The sequence below is a fragment of the Arachis ipaensis genome, chromosome B5 (assembly GCF_059453495.1).
Source record: "Arachis ipaensis isolate K30076 ecotype BB chromosome B5, ASM5945349v1, whole genome shotgun sequence".
Lineage (NCBI taxonomy): Eukaryota > Viridiplantae > Streptophyta > Magnoliopsida > Fabales > Fabaceae > Arachis > Arachis ipaensis.
In genome coordinates, this window is record NC_142440.1 from 63,477,211 (window position 1) to 63,494,076 (window position 16,866).

General features: G+C 39.0%; 1 non-coding gene across 1 annotated transcript; it reads left to right on the top strand.

Moving 5' to 3' along the window:
- Positions 1–16,535: 16,535 nt before the first annotated feature.
- LOC148564430 (small nucleolar RNA R71) lies at positions 16,536–16,639 on the top strand. Its single transcript, XR_015884945.1, has one exon. It is a non-coding gene; the product is annotated as a small nucleolar RNA R71 (small nucleolar RNA).
- Positions 16,640–16,866: the final 227 nt, after the last annotated feature.

A 16,866-nucleotide genomic window follows, 5' to 3' on the forward strand; every position in this document is an offset into this window, starting at 1 on the left:
GATCACCTGAAACTAGTTCTGAAAAGATGCCAAGAGACCAACCTGGTTTTAAACTGGGAAAAATGTCACTTTATGGTGACTGAAGGGATTGTCCTTGGGCATAAAATTTCAAACAAGGGAATAGAGGTGGATCAAGCAAAAATAGAGGAAATTGAAAAATTACCACCACCTGTCAATGTTAAGGCAATCAGAAGCTTTCTGGGGCATGCAGGATTCTATAGGAGGTTTATAAAGGATTTTTCAAAAAATGCAAAACCTCTGAGCAATCTGCTAGCTGCTGACATGTCATTTGTGTTTGACACAGAGTGTCTGCAGGCGTTTGAAATGCTGAAAGCCAAGCTGGTCACAGCACCAGTTATTTCTGCACCAGATTGGACATTACCATTTGAGCTAATGTGTGATGCTAGTGATCACGCCATTGGTGCAGTATTGGATCAGAGGCATGACAAGCTTCTGCATGTCATTTATTATGCTAGCCGCATTTTAAATGACGCCCAGAAAAATTACACAACCACAGAAAAAGAATTGCTTGCAGTGGTTTATGCCATTGACAAGTTCAGATCATACTTAGTAGGATCAAAAGTGATTGTGTATACTGACCATACTGCTCTTAAATATCTACTCACAAAGCAGGATTCAAAACCCAGGCTCATCAGATGGGTGTTGCTTCTGCAAGAGTTTGATATAAAAATAAGAGACAGAAAAGGGACAGAGAACCAAGTGGCTGATCATCTGTCCCGGATAGAGCCAGTAGAAGGGACATCCCAATCCTCTCTTTAGATCTCTGAGACTTTTCCGGAGGAGCAATTATTTGCCATTCAGGAAACACCATGGTTTGCAGACATTGCAAACTATAAAGCTGCAAGGTTCATACCCAAAGAGTACAACAGGCAACAAAAGAAAAAATTAATCACTGATGCAAAGTACTACTTGTGGGATGAACCCTATCTCTTCAAGAGATGTGCAAATGGAATAATCCGTAGGTGTGTGCCTAGAGAAGAAGCACAGAGGATCCTATGGAATTGCCATGAATCACAATATGGAGGCCATTTCGGAGGTGAGCGAACAGCCATCAAGGTCCTCCAATGTGGCTTATATTGGCCCACACTCTATAGAGATTCCCGAGAGTTTGTACGTAACTGTGACAGTTGCCAAAGAGCTGGTAATCTGCCTCATGGTTACGCCATGCCTCAACAAGGAATCTTGGAGATTGAGTTGTTTGACGTATGGGGAATTGACTTCATAGGACCTTTCCCACCATCATACTCAAAAACTAATATTCTGGTGGCAGTTGACTACGTATCAAAATGGGTAGAGGCCATTGCCACACCCACCAATGATACTAAAACAGTGCTGAAGTTCCTCCAGAAATATATCTTCAGCAGGTTTGGGGTCCCTAGAGTACTAATCAGTGATGGGGGCACTCACTTCTGCAACAAACAGCTTTACTCTGCCATGGTCCGGTATGGGATTCGCCGCAAGGTGGCAACTCCATATCATCCACAAACTAATGGGCAAGCTGAAGTCTCTAACAGAGAGCTAAAAAGAATCCTAGAACGGACTGTAAATACCCGTAGAAAGGATTGGGCAAGAAGCTTGGATGATGCTCTGTGGGCATACAGAACAGCATTCAAGACTCCTATAGGGACCTCTCCATACCAACTTGTATATGGTAAGGCATGTCACCTGCCCGTGGAACTGGAACATAAAGCCTACTGGGCAACCAGATTTCTGAACTTTGATGCCAAATTAGCTGGAGAAAAAAGATTGCTTCAGCTAAATGAGTTAGAGAAATTCAGATTCACTGCTTTCGAAAATGCCAAGCTTTATAAAGAGAAATAAAAAAAGTGGCATGACAGAAAGCTGTCATCTAGAATCTTTGAACCAGGACGGAAGGTTCTGTTGTTTAACTCTAGACTCAGGCTATTCCCCGGGAAACTGAAATCCCAGTGGAGGGGACCATATGTGATTACAAGTGTATCACCATATGGTTATGTGGAACTTCAAGATATTGATTCTGATAAGAAGTTCATTGTTAATGGACAGAGAATCAAGCACTATCTTGAAGGCAATATTGAGCAAGAGTGCTCAAGACTGAAGCTAAATTAAAAGCTCAGCAAGGTCCAACTAAAGACAATAAAGAAGCGCTTGCTGGGAGGCAACCCAGCCATGGGGCATCACTTCCTCTAAGCATTTTGCCCTATTCTTGATTTTATTTGTTTATATAAAGTTCATTGATACTAAGGTAAAGAGTCAATTGTATAAGTTTACAGGGTTACAGAAGGATTCTGCACACAAAACAGAAAAAAAGAGCTCACTGGCAAGAAAATGCCAGTAAAAGTCTGTTTTGGGCGTTCAACGCCCAAAAGAAGCATCCACTGGGCGTTGAACGCCAGTAAGGATAGCCATCTGGGCGTTAAACGCCAGAAAGAAGCATCTTCTGGGCGTTGAACGCCAGAAAGAAGCTCCTTCTGGGCGTTTAACACCAGATTTACAGCGTCCTGGGCGTTCAGAAAAACGCCCAGTGACAAAGGAGTTCCTGGCGTTTAACGCCTGAAAGAAGAAACAGCTGGGCGTTGAACGCCCAGGAGAAGCAGCAGTTGGGCGTTGAACGCCCAAAACATGCAGCGTTTGGGCGTTGAAACGCCAGGATGGTGGGGAGGAGGTAAATTCGTTTTTTCTTCATATTTTTCATCTTAACCTTAATTTTCATGTCTCAATTCATTAATTATTGCATTAACATGTTACAAACCCTGATTTCTAAAATCCCTAATTTCTAAAAACCCTTCTTTAAAAATATTAAATGTATCTTAATCCATAAGCATAAATCCTTTTTTTCAATCCAATTCAACTCTTTTTCAAAATTTTCAAAACAAATCTATCTCTTTTCATTCAAAAATATTTTCAACTAATCAATATCTTTTTCAAATCTCCATATTATCTTTTTCAAAAATCCAATTTTATCTTTTTCAAATATCTTTCATATCTTTTCAATTTTAAATTATATCTTTTCTTATCATACTTATATCTTTTTTAAAATCATATCTTCTATCTTATCTTTCTCCCTATTTTCGAAAACCCCCCCTCCCTTTTAAAAACCCATTCGGCCTCCTTTCTCTCATCCACCATCCTACACTAGCTCTCCTTCTATCCCTCTCCTTTCTTTTCTTTTGCTTGAGGACAAGCAAACCTCTAAGTTTGGTGTGTATATCCGTGATTACTAAACCATACCCACTAAGATCACGGCTCTTAAAGGAAAACAACCCACTCCAAGAGGCAAGAAAGAGAGTGTTCCAAAACCACTTTGGAATCAAGGGAAGTTCTTAACTAAAGAACATTCAGACCATTATTACAAAATAATGGGTCTAAGATCAGTGATCCCGGAAGTTAGATTCAATCTGAAAGAAGACAAATATCCGGAGATCCAGGAGCAAATTCGAATCAGGAACTGGGAGATCTTAGCTAATCCTAAAACGAAAGTGGGAAGGAATATGGTCCAGGAGTTCTATGCTAATATGTGGCAAACATACAAGCAAAGACTATCTGGATCTGCTCTCTATGACTATCGGACCTTGGTCAGAGAAAAGATTGTTCATACCCATCCTGACAAGATCAGGGAGATCTTAAAGCTACCTCAGCTGAAAGATGATCCAGACTCCTTCAATAGGAGAATGATGAGAACAGACAAGGGCCTGGATAAGATTCTAGAGGATATATGTATCCCTGGAGCCAGGTGGACCACCAGCACGAAGGGTGTCCCAAATCAACTCAAAAGAGAAGATCTCAAACCAGTCGCCAGAGGATGGCTGGACTTCATTGGGCATTCTCTGCTGCCCACTAGCAACCGTTCTGAAGTCACTATTAGAAGAGCAGTGATGATCCATTGCGTCATGATGGGAAAAGAAGTGGAAGTTCATCAACTGATTTCAACTGAATTTTACAAAATTGCAAACAAAAATTCCAAAGATGCCAGGTTGGCTTATCCAAGCTTGATTTCTATGCTCTGCAAGGACACTAGAGTAAGGATGGGAATAACTGAGTATATCTCAGTTGAGCGGCCAATCACCAAAGCATCAATGGAAAAACAACAAGCACAGGATGCCCCCATCAAGAAGAGAACACAGGAAATTCTCCCAGAAATCCCTCAATCTGAATACTGGGAGTATCTTGAAACATATATTACCAAAATGCAAGAAGCTATGGAACAAATAAAGAAAGAACAGAAGGAACAAAGTAGCATTCTTTGCTATTTGGTTAAAGAACAGGAGGAGCAAGGGCGTGATTTAAGGGAATTAAAGCGCCAGAAATTATCTCTTGAAGGACCAAGCACCCCGCAGATTAGAGGAACATCCACTTCCCAGAACAAAGGTTGTTAGATTCCAATCTTAGCCTTAACTTTGTGATAACTATTTTTATTTTAGTTTTACCTTAGGAGTCATATAGTAGTAATTAGTATCTATATTTTTTATTTTATCTCCAATTAAGCTATAATTTAATTTTATCATCATCATTAAACATGAATAAAATAGAAAAATTTCTTTAGAATAAGAGGCAACATTTTTCAAGTTTTTAATAAGAAAAATTCTAATTATTTGCATGTGGTGGCAATGCTTTCTGTCTTCTGAATGAATGCTTGAACAGAGCATATGTCTTTTGAATTTGATGTTTAAGACTGTTAAATATGTTGGCTCTTGAAAGAATGATGAACTTGAGACATGTTATTGATAATCTGAAAAATCATAAAAATGATTCTTGAAGCAAGAAAAAGCAGTGAATACAAAACCTTGCAGAAAAAAAAAATATATATATATAGAGAAAGAAAAAGAAAAAGCAAGCAGAAAAAGCCAAAGCTCTTAAAACCAAGAGGCAAGAGCAAAAAGCCAATAACCCTTAAAACCAAAAGGCAAGGGTAAATAAAAAGGATCCCAAGGCTTTGAGCATCAGTGGATAGGAGGGCCTAAAGGAATAAAATCCTGGCCTAAGCGGCTAAACCAAGCTGTCCCTAACCATGTGCTTGTGGCGTGAAGGTGTCAAGTGAAAACTTGAGACTGAGCGGTTAAAGTCAAGGTCCAATGCAAAAAGAAGAGTGTGCTTAAGAACCCTGGACACCTCTAATTGGGGACTTTAGCAAAGCTGAGTCACAATCGGAAAAGGTTCACCCAATTATGTGTCTGTGGAATTTATGTATCCGGTGGTAATACTGGAAAACAAAGTGCTTAGGGCCACGGCCAAGACTCATAAAGTAGCTGTGTTCAAGAATCATCATACTGAAATAGGAGAATCAACAACACTATCTGCATTCTAAGTTCCTATAGATGCCAATCACTCTGAGCTTCAATGGATAAAGTGAGATGCCAAAACTATTAGGAAGCAAAAAGCTACTAGTCCCGCTCATCTAATTAGAATCTAAGCTTCACTCAAAAACTCTGAGATATTATTGCTTCTTGACTTATTAGTAGTCTATTTTATTTATCTAGTTGCTTGGGGACAAGCAACAGTTTAAGTTTGGTGTTGTGATGAGTGGATATTTTATATGCTTTTTGGGGTTAATTTCATATAGTTTTTAGTATGTTTTAGTTAGTTTTTCGTTTATTTTCATTAGTTTCTAGGAAAAATTCATATTTCTGGACTTTACTATGAGTTTGTGTGTTTTTCTGTAATTTCAGGTATTTTCTGGCTGAAATTGAGGGAGCTGAGCAAAAATCTGATTCAGGCTGAAAAAGGACTGCTGATGCTGTTGGATTCTGACCTCTCTGCACTCGGAATGGAATTTCTGGAGCTACAGAAGTCCAACTGGCGCGCTTCCAATTGCGTTGGAAAGTAGACATCCAGGGCTTTTCAGTAATATATAATTGTCCATACTTTACCCAAGGATAGACGACGTAAACTGGCGTTCAACGCCAGTTCCATGTTGCAGTCTGGCGTCCAGCGCCAGAAACAAGTTACAAGTTGGAGTTCAACGCCAGAAACAGGTTACAACCTGGCGTTGAACGCCCAAAACAGCCCATGCACGTGAGAAGCTTAAGTCTCAGCCCCAGCACGCACCAAGTGGGCCCCAGAAGTGGATTTCTACACCATCTATCATAGTTTACTCATTTTCTGTAAACCTAGGTTACTAGTTTAGTATTTAAACAACTTTTAGAGATTTATTTTGTATCTCATGACATTTTAGATCTAAACTTTGTACCTTTTGACGGCATGAGTCTCTAAACTCTATTGTTGGGGTGAGGAGCTCTGCTGTGTCTCGATGAAATAATGCAAGTATTTTTGTTTTCCATTCAAACATGCGTGTTCCTATCTAAGATATCCATTCGCACTTCAATATGAATGTGATGAACGTGACAATCATCATCATTCCTCCACGAACGCGTGCCTGACAACCACTTACGTTCCACTGTAGAATGAATGAATATCTCTTAGATCTCTTAATCGGAATCTTCGTGGTATAAGCTAGATTGATGGCAGCATTCAAGAGAATCCAGAAAGTCTAAACCTTGTATGTGGTATTCCGAGTAGGATTCAGGGATTGAATGACTGTGACGAGCTTCAAACTCACGAGTGCTGGGCGTAGTCACAGATGCAAAAGGATAGTAAATCCTATTCCGGTACGATTGAGAACCTGCAGATGATTAGCCGTGTGGTGACAGCGCACCTGGACCCTTTTCACTAGAAGGATGGATGGTAGCCATTAACAACGGTGATCCACCAACACATAGCTTGCCATAGGAGGACATGCGTGCGTGAATCAGAAACAGAGGAAAGCAGAATTTCAGAAGACAAAGCATCTCCAAAACTCCAACATATTCTCCATCATTGCATACAAGTATAATTTGTGTTCTGCCCTTTTATTCCTTGCAATCAAATTTGATAAGTGAATTATTTTATTGTTTTCCTGACTAAGAGTTACAAGATAACCATAGATTGCTTCAAGCCAACAATCTCCGTGGGATCAACCCTTACTCACGTAAGGTATTACTTGGACGACCCAGTGCACTTGCTGGTTAGTTGTGCGAATTTGTGAAGAACTGTGATTTCCAATTTCATGCACCAGACAGCTTGGTTTAGCCGCTTAGGCCAGGATTTTATTCCTTTAGGCCCTCCTATCCATTAATGCTCAAAGCCTTGGATCCTTTTTACCCTTGCCTTTTTGTTTTAAGGGCTATTGGCTTTTTGCTCCTGCCTTTTGGTTTAAAGAGCTTTTAGCTTTTTCTGCTTGCTTTTTCTTTTTCTTTCCCTTTTTTTTTGCCATTTTTCTTTTCTCTTTTTTTTTCGCAAGCTTTTGTATTCACTGCTTTTTCTTGCTTCAAGAATCAATTTTATGATTTTTCAGATTATCAAATAACACTTCTCCTTTTTCACCATTCTTTCAAGAGCCAATAATTTTAACATTCATAAACAACAAATTCAAAAGACATATGCACTGTTCAAGCATTTATTTAGAAAACAAAAAGTATTGTCACCACATCAAAATAATTAAACTAATTTCAAGGATGAATTCGAAACCATGTACTTCTTGTTCTTTTGTTTTAAGAACATTTTTCATTTAATAGATGTGATGGATTCATAGGACATTCATAGCTTTAAGACATAGACACTTAGACACTAATGATCATATAGTAAAGACAAGTACATAAATAAAACATAAGGCTCAAAAACCAAAAAACAGGAAAATAAGAACAAGGAGATTAAGGAATGGGTCCACCTTAGTGAGGGTGGCGTCTTCTTCCTCTTGAAGAACCAATGGTGTTCTTGAGCTCCTCTATGTCTCTTCCTTGTCTTTGTTGCTCCTCCCTCATAGCTCTTTGATCTTCTCTAATATCATGGAGAATGATGGAGTGCTCTTGGTGTTCCATCCTTAGTTGTCCCATGTTGGAACTTAATTCTCCTAGGGAAGTGTTGATTTCCTCTCAATAGTTTCGTGGAGGGAAGTGCATCCCTTGAGGCATCTCAGGGATTTCATGGTGAGGAATTTCCTCATGCTCTTGTTGAGGTCCATGATCTCTTATTTGCTCCATCCTTTTCTTGGTGATGGGCTTGTCCTCATCAATGAGGATGTCTCCCTCTATGCCAATTCCAGCTGAATTGCAGAGGTGACAAATGAGGTGAGGAAAGGCTAACCTTGCCAAAGTGGAGGACTTGTCAGCCACCTTGTAGAGTTCTTGAGGTATAATCTCATGAACTTTCACTTCCTCCCCAATCATGATACTATGGATCATGATGGCCTAGTCTATAGTAACTTCAGACCGGTTGCTAGTAGGAATGATTAAGCGTTGAATGAACTCCAACCATCCTCTAGCTACAGGCTTAAGGTCCAGTCTTCTCAATTGAGCCGGCTTGCCTCTTGAGTCAACTTTCCATTGAGCTCCTTCCACACATATGTCCATGAGGACTTGGTCCAACCTTTGATCAAAGTTGACCCTTCTAGTGTAGGGGCGTGCGTTTTCTTGCATCATTGGCAAGTTGAACACCAACCTTACATTTTCCGGACTGAAATCTAAGTATTCCCCCGAACCATTGTAAGCCAATTCTTTGGATTCGGGTTCACACTTTGATTATGGTTCCTAGTGATCCATGCGTTTGCATAGAACTCTTGAACCATTAAGATCCCGACTTGTTGACTGGGGTTGGTGAGAACTTCCCAACCTCTTCTTCGGATCTCATGTCGGATCTCCGGATACTCATTCTTTTTGAGCTTGAAAGGAACCTCAGGGATCACTTTCTTCTTGGCCACAACTTCATAGAAGTGGTCTTGATGGACCTTTGAGATGAATCTCTCCATCTCCCATGACTCAGAGGTGGAAGTAATTGCCTTCCCTTTCCTCTTTCTTGAGGTTTCTCTAGCCTTAGGTGCCATTAATGGTTATGGAAAAACAAAAGCAATGCTTTTACCACACCAAACCTAAAATGTTTGCTCGTCCTCGAGCAGAAGAAGAAAGGAAGAAGGAGAAGAAGAAGAAAAAATAGAGGAGAGGGAGAGAGGTGTGTATTCGGCCAAGGAGAAGAAGAGAGGGTTGTGTTATGTGAAAATGAAGAAGGAATGAGGGGTTTATATAGAAGTGGGGGGAGGTTTAGGGTTCGGTCATGGGGTTGGGTTTGGGTGGGAGATGAATTTGAATTTTGGAGGTAGGTGGGGTTTATGGGGAAGGGTGGATGGATGTGAATGGTTTAGGGTATTTGGGGAAGAGGTATGGAGGTGATTGGTGAAGGGTAGGTGGGGATCCTGTGGGGTCCACAGATCCTATGGGGTCCACAGATTCTGAGGGGTCAAGGACTTAGCATCCCTGCTCCAATTAGGCGTGCAAAACGCCCTTTGTATGCAATACTGGCGTTTAACGCCAGACTGCTGCCTGTTTTTGGCGTTAAACGCCCAAATGTAGCCTGTTTCTGGCGTTTAACGCCAGGTTGATGCTTGTTTCTGGCGTTAAACGCCAGCTTGGTTCTTGTTTCTGGCATTAAACGCCAGACAGATGCTTGTTTCTGGCATTTAAACGCCAGAATGCTCTTCCTCCATGGTGTGCTATTTTTAATACTGTTTTTCATTCTGTTTTTGATTTTCCAGTAGTTTTTGTGACTTCACATGATCATCAACCTAAAAAATATAAAATAGAAATGGAAAATAATTAAATATAGTTAAATAACATTGGGTTGCCTCCCAACAAGTGCTTCTTTAATGTCAATAGCTTGACAGTGAGCTCTCATGGAGCCTCACAGATATTCAGAGCATTGTTGGGACCTCCTAACACCAAACTTAGAGTTTGAATGTAGGGGTTCAACACCAAACTTAGAGTTTGGTTGTGGCCTCCCAACACTGAACTTAGAGTTTGACTGTGGGTGCTTTGGTTGACTTTGCAGTGAGAGAAGCTTTTCATGCTTCCTCTCTATGGTTACAGAAGGAGAACCTTGAGTTTTAAATACAAGGTAGTCCTCATTCAGTTGAAGGACCAACTCTCCTCTATCCACATCAATCACAGCTCTTGTTGTGGCTAGGAAGGGTCTTCCAAGGATGATGGATTCATCCTCATCCTTCCCAGTGTCTAGGATTATGAAATCAGCCAGGATGTAAAGGCCTTCAACCTTTACTAGCAAGTCCTCTACTAATCCATAAGCCTGTTTCATTGATTTGTCTGCCATCTCTAATGAGAATTTGGCAGCCTGTACCTCAAAGATTCTTAGTTTCTCTATTACAGAGAGTGGCATTAAGTTTATTCCTGACCCCAGGTCACACAGAGCCTTCTCAAAGGTCATGGTGCCTATGTTATAGGGAATTAGAAATTTATCAGGATCCTGTTTCTTTTGAGGTAATTTCTGCCTATCCAATGCATTCAGTTCATTGATGAGCAAGGGAGGTTCATCTTCCCAAGTCTCATTACCAAATAGCTTGGTATTTAGCTTTATGATTGCTCCTAAATACTGGGCAACTTGCCATTGAACAATGTCTTCATCTTCTTCAGAAGAGGAATAGTCATCAGAGCTCATGAATGGTAAAAGGAGGTTCAATGGAATCTCTATGATCTCTAGCTGAGCCTCAGATTCCTTTGGTTCCTCAAAAGGAAACTCCTTATTGGCCAGTGAACGTCCCAGGAGTTCTTCCTCACTAGGATTCATGCCCTCCTCCTCCTCTCTGGGTTTGGCCACACCAAGTAACGTAATGGCCTTGCACTCTCTTTTTGGATTCTCTTCTGTATTGCTTGGGAGAGTACTAGAAGGAGTTTCAGTGACCCTTTTACTCAGCTGGCCCACTTGTGCCTCTAAATTTCTAATGGAGGACCTTGTTTCATTCATGAAACTTAGAGTGGCCTTAGATAGATCAGAGACTATATTTGCTAAGCTAGATGGACTCTGCTCAGAATTCTCTGTCTGTTGCTGAGTGGATGATGGAAAAGGCTTGCTATTGCTAAACCTGTTTCTTCCACCATTATTAAAGCCTTGTTGAGGCTTTTGTTGATCCTTCCATGAGAAATTTGGATGATTTCTCCATGAGGGATTATAGGTGTTTCCATAAGGTTCACCCATGTAATTCACCTCTGCTATTGCAGGGTTCTCAGGATCATAGGCTTCTTCTTCAGAAGATGCCTCTTTAGTACTGTTGGATGCAGCTTGCAATCCATTCAGACTCTGAGAAATCATATTGACTTGCTGAGTCAATATTTTATTCTGAGCCAATATGGCATGCATAGTATCAATTTCAAGAACTCCCTTCCTCTGAGGCTTCCCATTACTCACAGGATTCCTTTCAGAAGTGTACATGAACTGGTTATTTGCAACCATGTCAATGAGTTCCTGAGCTTCTGCAGGCATGTTCTTTAGGTGAATGGATCCACCTGTAGAATGGTCCAATGACATCTTTGATAATTCAGATAGACCATCATAGAATATATCCAGGATGGTCCATTCTGAAAGCATGTCAGAAGGACACTTTTTGGTCAGTTGCTTGTATCTCTTCCAAGCTTCATAGAGGGATTCACCTTCTTTCTATTTGAAGGTTTGAACATCCACTCTAAGCTTACTAAGCTTTTGAGGAGGAAAGAACTTGGCTAAGAAAGCCGTGACCAGCTTATCCCAAGAGTTCAGGCTGTCTTTAGGTTGAGAGTCCAACCATATTCTAGCTCTGTCTCTTACAGCAAATAGGAAAAGGATAAGCTTGTAGACCTTAGGATCAACCCCATTGGTCTTAACAGTATCACAGATCTGCAAGAATTCAGTTAAGAACTGAAAATGATCTTCTAATGGAAGTCCATGAAACTTGCAATTCTGTTGCATCAGAGAAACTAATTGAGGCTTTAGCTCAAAATTGTTTGCTCCAATGGTAGGGATTGAGATGCTTCTTCCATGTAAGTTGGAATTTGGTGCAGTAAAGTCACCAAGCATCTTCCTTGCATTGTTGGTATTGTTGTTATTTTCGGCCATGTCTCCTTCTTTTTCAAAAATTTCTGTCAGATTTTCTCCAGAGAGTTGTGGTTTAGCTTCCCTTAGCTTCCTCTTGAGAGTCCTTTCAGGTTCAGGGTCAGCTTCAACAAGAATGTTCTTATCCTTGTTCCTGCTCATATGAAAAAGAAGAGAACACAAAAGAAAATATGAAATCCTCTATGTCACAGTATAGAGATTCCTTATGTAAGTATAAGAAGAGAAAAATATAAGAAGGAGAAGAGAAAAATTCGAACACAGAGGAGAAGAGTGGGTTCGAATTTTTGAGTGAAAGAGGGGTGTTAGTAGATAAATAAATAAATAGAAGGAGATGAGAGGGGGAAGAATAAAATAAAAATATTTTTGTTTTTAATTTAAAATTAAAGTTAAAGTTCGAAATAAAAAAAATAAAATTAAACTAAGTTAAAATTTAAAACAATTAGTTAATTAAAAAGGAATTTTGAAAAAGAGGTTGGTGATTTTCGAAAATTAGGAGAGAGAAAAGTAGTTAGGTGGTTTTGAAAAAGATATGATTGAAATAGAAAAAGATATGATTGAAATTTAATTTGAAAAAGATTTAAAAAGGAAATTAAAAAGATTTGATTTTTGAAAATTAAAGTTGATTACTTGACTAACAAGAAACTAAAAGATAGGATTTTAAAATTTAAAGAATGAACCTTTCTTAATAGGCAAGTAACAACTTGAAATTTTTGAATCAAAATATTAATAGTTAGTATTAATTTCGAAAATATGAGATAAAAATAAGAAAAAGATTTTTGAAAATCATTTTGAAATTTTCAAAAATCATAAAAGAAAAATGAAAAAGATTTGATAAAGATATAATTTTTAAAATGAAAATTTGATTTGACTCATAAGAAACAATTAAATTTAAAAACTTTTTGACTAAATCAAACCAAATTTTCGAAAATTTATGAGAGAATAAGGGAAAGATATTTTTTTTATTTTTGAATTTTTAATGAAGAAAGAGAAAAATAATAAAAAGACTCAAAACATGAAAATTATGAATCAAAACACACAATGCATGCAAGAACACTTTGAATGTCAAGATGAATATCAAGAATACTTTGAATGTCAAGATGAACACCAAGAACTTATTTTTGAAAATTTTTAAGAAAAGAAAAACATGCAAGACACCAAACTTAAAAATTTTTAATGTTGAGACACTAACAAATTGAAAATGCATATGGAAAACAAGAAAAGACACAAAACATGAAAATGCAAAGATCAAACAAGGGAAATCATCAAGAACAACTTGAAGATTATGATGAACACCATGCATGAATTTTTCGAAAATTTTTAGTGAAAATTAAAAATGTACAATTGACACCAAACTTAAAAATTGACACAAGACTCAAACAAGAAACATCAAAATTTTTTTTTTGGTTTTTATGATTTTATTAATTTTTTTTTTATTTTTCAAAAATTAATTGGAAAAAGAAAAATAAGGACTTCAAAATTTCTAATGAGAATTCCAGGAATCATGCAATGTTAGTCTAAAGCTCTAGTCCAGGAATTAGACATGGCTTACTAGCCAGCCAAGCTTTCAGTGAAAGCTCCGGTCCAAAACACTAGACATGGCCAATGACCAGCCAAGCTTTAGTATACATAGTTCAAGCATGTGAAGAAGAAGCCTCAGTCCAAAAGAATTTAGACATGGCTTTACAGCTAGCCAGGCTTCAACATATCTCATAAAACTCTAGAATTCATTCTTAAAAATTCTGAAGCCATAGAATAATTTATTTATTTTATAGAAAAAAAAATTTTTTTGAAAATTTTTTGAAAATAGAAATAAAAATAAGAAAAATAAAAAAAAAGCTTAAAATTAAAATAAAATTACCTAATTTGAGCAACAAGATGAACAGTCAGTTGTCCAAACTCGAACAATCCCCGGCAACGGCGCCAAAAACTTGGTATGCAAAATCGTGATCGTTCATTTCTTGGTAACGGTGCTAAAAACTTAATACGCATGTCCATAATCTTAGTTCTTTGTCACAACTCCGCATAACTAACCAGCAAGTACACTGGGTCGTCCAAGTAATAAACCTTACGTGAGTAAGGGTCGATCCCATGGAGATTGTCGGCTTGAAGCAAGCTATGGTCACCTTGTAAATCTCAGTCAGGCGGATTCAAATGGTTATAGAGTTTTAATAATTAAAAGATAAATAAAACGTAAAATAGGATAGATGTACTTATGTAATTCATTGGTGAGAATTTCAGATAAGTGTATGGAGATGCTTAGTTCCTTCTGAATCTCTACTTTCCTACTGCTTTTATCCAATCCTTCATACTCCTTTCTATGGCAAGCTGTATGTAGGGCATCACCATTGTCAATGGCTACTTCCCGTCCTCTCAGTGAAAATGGTCCAAGATGCGCTGTCACCGCATGGCTAATCATCTGTCGGTTCTCGATCCTGCTGGAATAGGATTCAGTAATCCTTTTGCGTCTGTCACTATGCCCAGCACTCGCGAGTTTGAAGCTCGTCACAGCCATCCCTTCCCGGATCCTACTCGGAATACCACAGACAAGGTTTAGACTTTTTGGATCTCAAGAATGGCCGCCAATAATTCTAGCCTATACCACGAAGACTCTGATCATAGATCAGAAGGCTAAGAGATACACATTCAGGCTTGTTTCCATGTAGAACGGAAGTGTTTGTCAGGCACGCGTTCATAGGAGAGAATGGTGATGAGCGTCACATAATCATCACATTCATCATGTTCTTGTGTGCGAATGAATATCTTAGAGAAGAAATAGGCTTGAGTTGAATAGAAAAACAATAGTACTTTGCATTCATTCATGAGGAACAGCAGAGCTCCACCCCTTAATCTATGGTGTGTAGAAACTCTACCGTTGAAAATACATAAGTGAAAATAGGGTAGACATGGCCGAGTGGCCAGCCTCCCATGGAGGTCTAAGATAGCATAAAACTGATCAAAGATGTCTAATACAATAGAAAAAGGTCCTATATATATCAGACTAGTTAGTAGGGTTTACAAAAATGAGTAAATGATGCAGAAATCCACTTCCGGGCCTACCTGGTGTGTGCTTGGGCTGAGAATTGAAGCTTTCACATGTAGAGGTCTTCCTTGGAGTTGAACGCCAGTTTATAACTTGTTTTTGGCGTTTAACTCCGCTTTGCAACCTGTTTCTGGCGTTTAACTCTAGAATAGGACAGGGAGCTGGTGTTGAACGCCAGTTTGCATCATCTAAACTTGGGAAAAGTATGGACTATTATATATTGCTGGAAAGCCCTGGATGTCTACTTTCCAAAGAAATTGAGAGCGCGCCATTTGGACTTTTGTAGCTCTAGAAAATCCACTTTGAGTGCAGAGAGGTCAGAATCCAACAGCATCTGCAGTCCTTCGTCAACCTCTGAATCTGATTTTTGCTCAAGTACCTCAATTTCAACCAGAAAATACCTGAAATCACAAAAAAATACAGAAACTCATAGTAAAGTCCAGAAATGTGATTTTTAATTAAATACTAATAAAAATATATTAAAAACTAACTAAATCATACTAAAAACTATGTAAAAACAATGCCAAAAAGCGTATAAATTTTTCGCTCATCAATGATCTTTCTTTCTCACCTCTCCTTAGTCTCTGAGGAAATGGTGCTTGTGGCACATATGGTTGCAGATCTTGTTTCTCTTGTGATTCTCTCTCTTGGGCAGTTTCATTCCTTTGCTCAAACTCTTCTTCCCTAACCTCCTCACTTGCTAGGCTTACTGCCTTGCATTCTTCCCATGTCACCTTTTGCGTTCCTTCTCTTGGATTCTTCTCAGTGTCACTTGGGAAGCTATCAGTAGATTTGGGGATTTTTTGAGATTGGTATCCCACCTGTGACTCGAGATTCTTAAGAGCTGCTCCTCTGCTGCTCATGTTCACTCTTTCTTCTTCTTTGAATTTCTTTATGTCTTCAACTTCTTTGCAGAGGTTTGCAAGCATTGCTTCCATCCTAGCCATTCTTTCATTTTTCCTGTGGTGAATGGTGGTTGAAATTGTGGTGTTTAGAGTTGATATTGTGGCTTTGGTAATATGGCTGTGAGTAGGCTTCTTGTGTGGTATGGTAGGGTCTTTGGTTGGAGTTTTGGTGGGTGGAGTTGTTGTGCTGGGTTGGATTGTGTGGCCCGTGGTCTTGGCTTTGGCTTTGTTGGTTCTCCCACCCAAAGTTTGGGTAGTTTCTCCAACCAGAGTTATAGGTTTTGGAGTAAGGATCATTGGTTTTCCTGGATGGGTTTCCAAGGTAATTAGCTTTCTCCCAGTTAACTCCTTCTTTAGTTTCCAATTCTTCTTGAGGTGAGGGTTGAGTGTGGATGGTTGTAGCCTGATTCTTCTCCATTTGCTTGGTCAATTCAGCAAGCTGCTTGGTGATCATCTTGTTATGGGCCAGGATTGCATCCATTTGGTTCAATTCCAAGACTCCCTTGTTGCTACTCCTATCTGAGGTATAAAAATATTCATTGTCAGCCACTGTCTCTATCACATCAATGGCTTCCTCAATGGTCTTTTTCTTGTTGAGTGAGCCTCAAGATGAGTGGTCTACAGCCTTCTTGGATTCACAATTCAGCCTTTCATAGAAGATATGAAGTTGCACCCACTCATTAAACATGTCAGGGGGGCATTTCCTCATCAGATCTTTGAATCTCTCCTAGGCTTCATAAATGGTCTCACCATCCAGTTGTCTGAACATCTGCACTTCAGTTCTCAGCCTGTTGACCTTTTGTGGAGGATAGAACCTGGTCAAGAATTTGCTCATTACATCTTCCTATGTTTTCAAGCTCTCCTTTGGGAATGATTCCGACCATTTTAATGCTTTATCCCTCAAAGAAAATGGAAACAGTAATAGTCTATAGGTGTCAGGGTGAACACCATTAGACTTAACCGTGTCACACATCCTTTGGAATTTAGTGAGATGCTCATTTGGATCTTCTTGTGCAC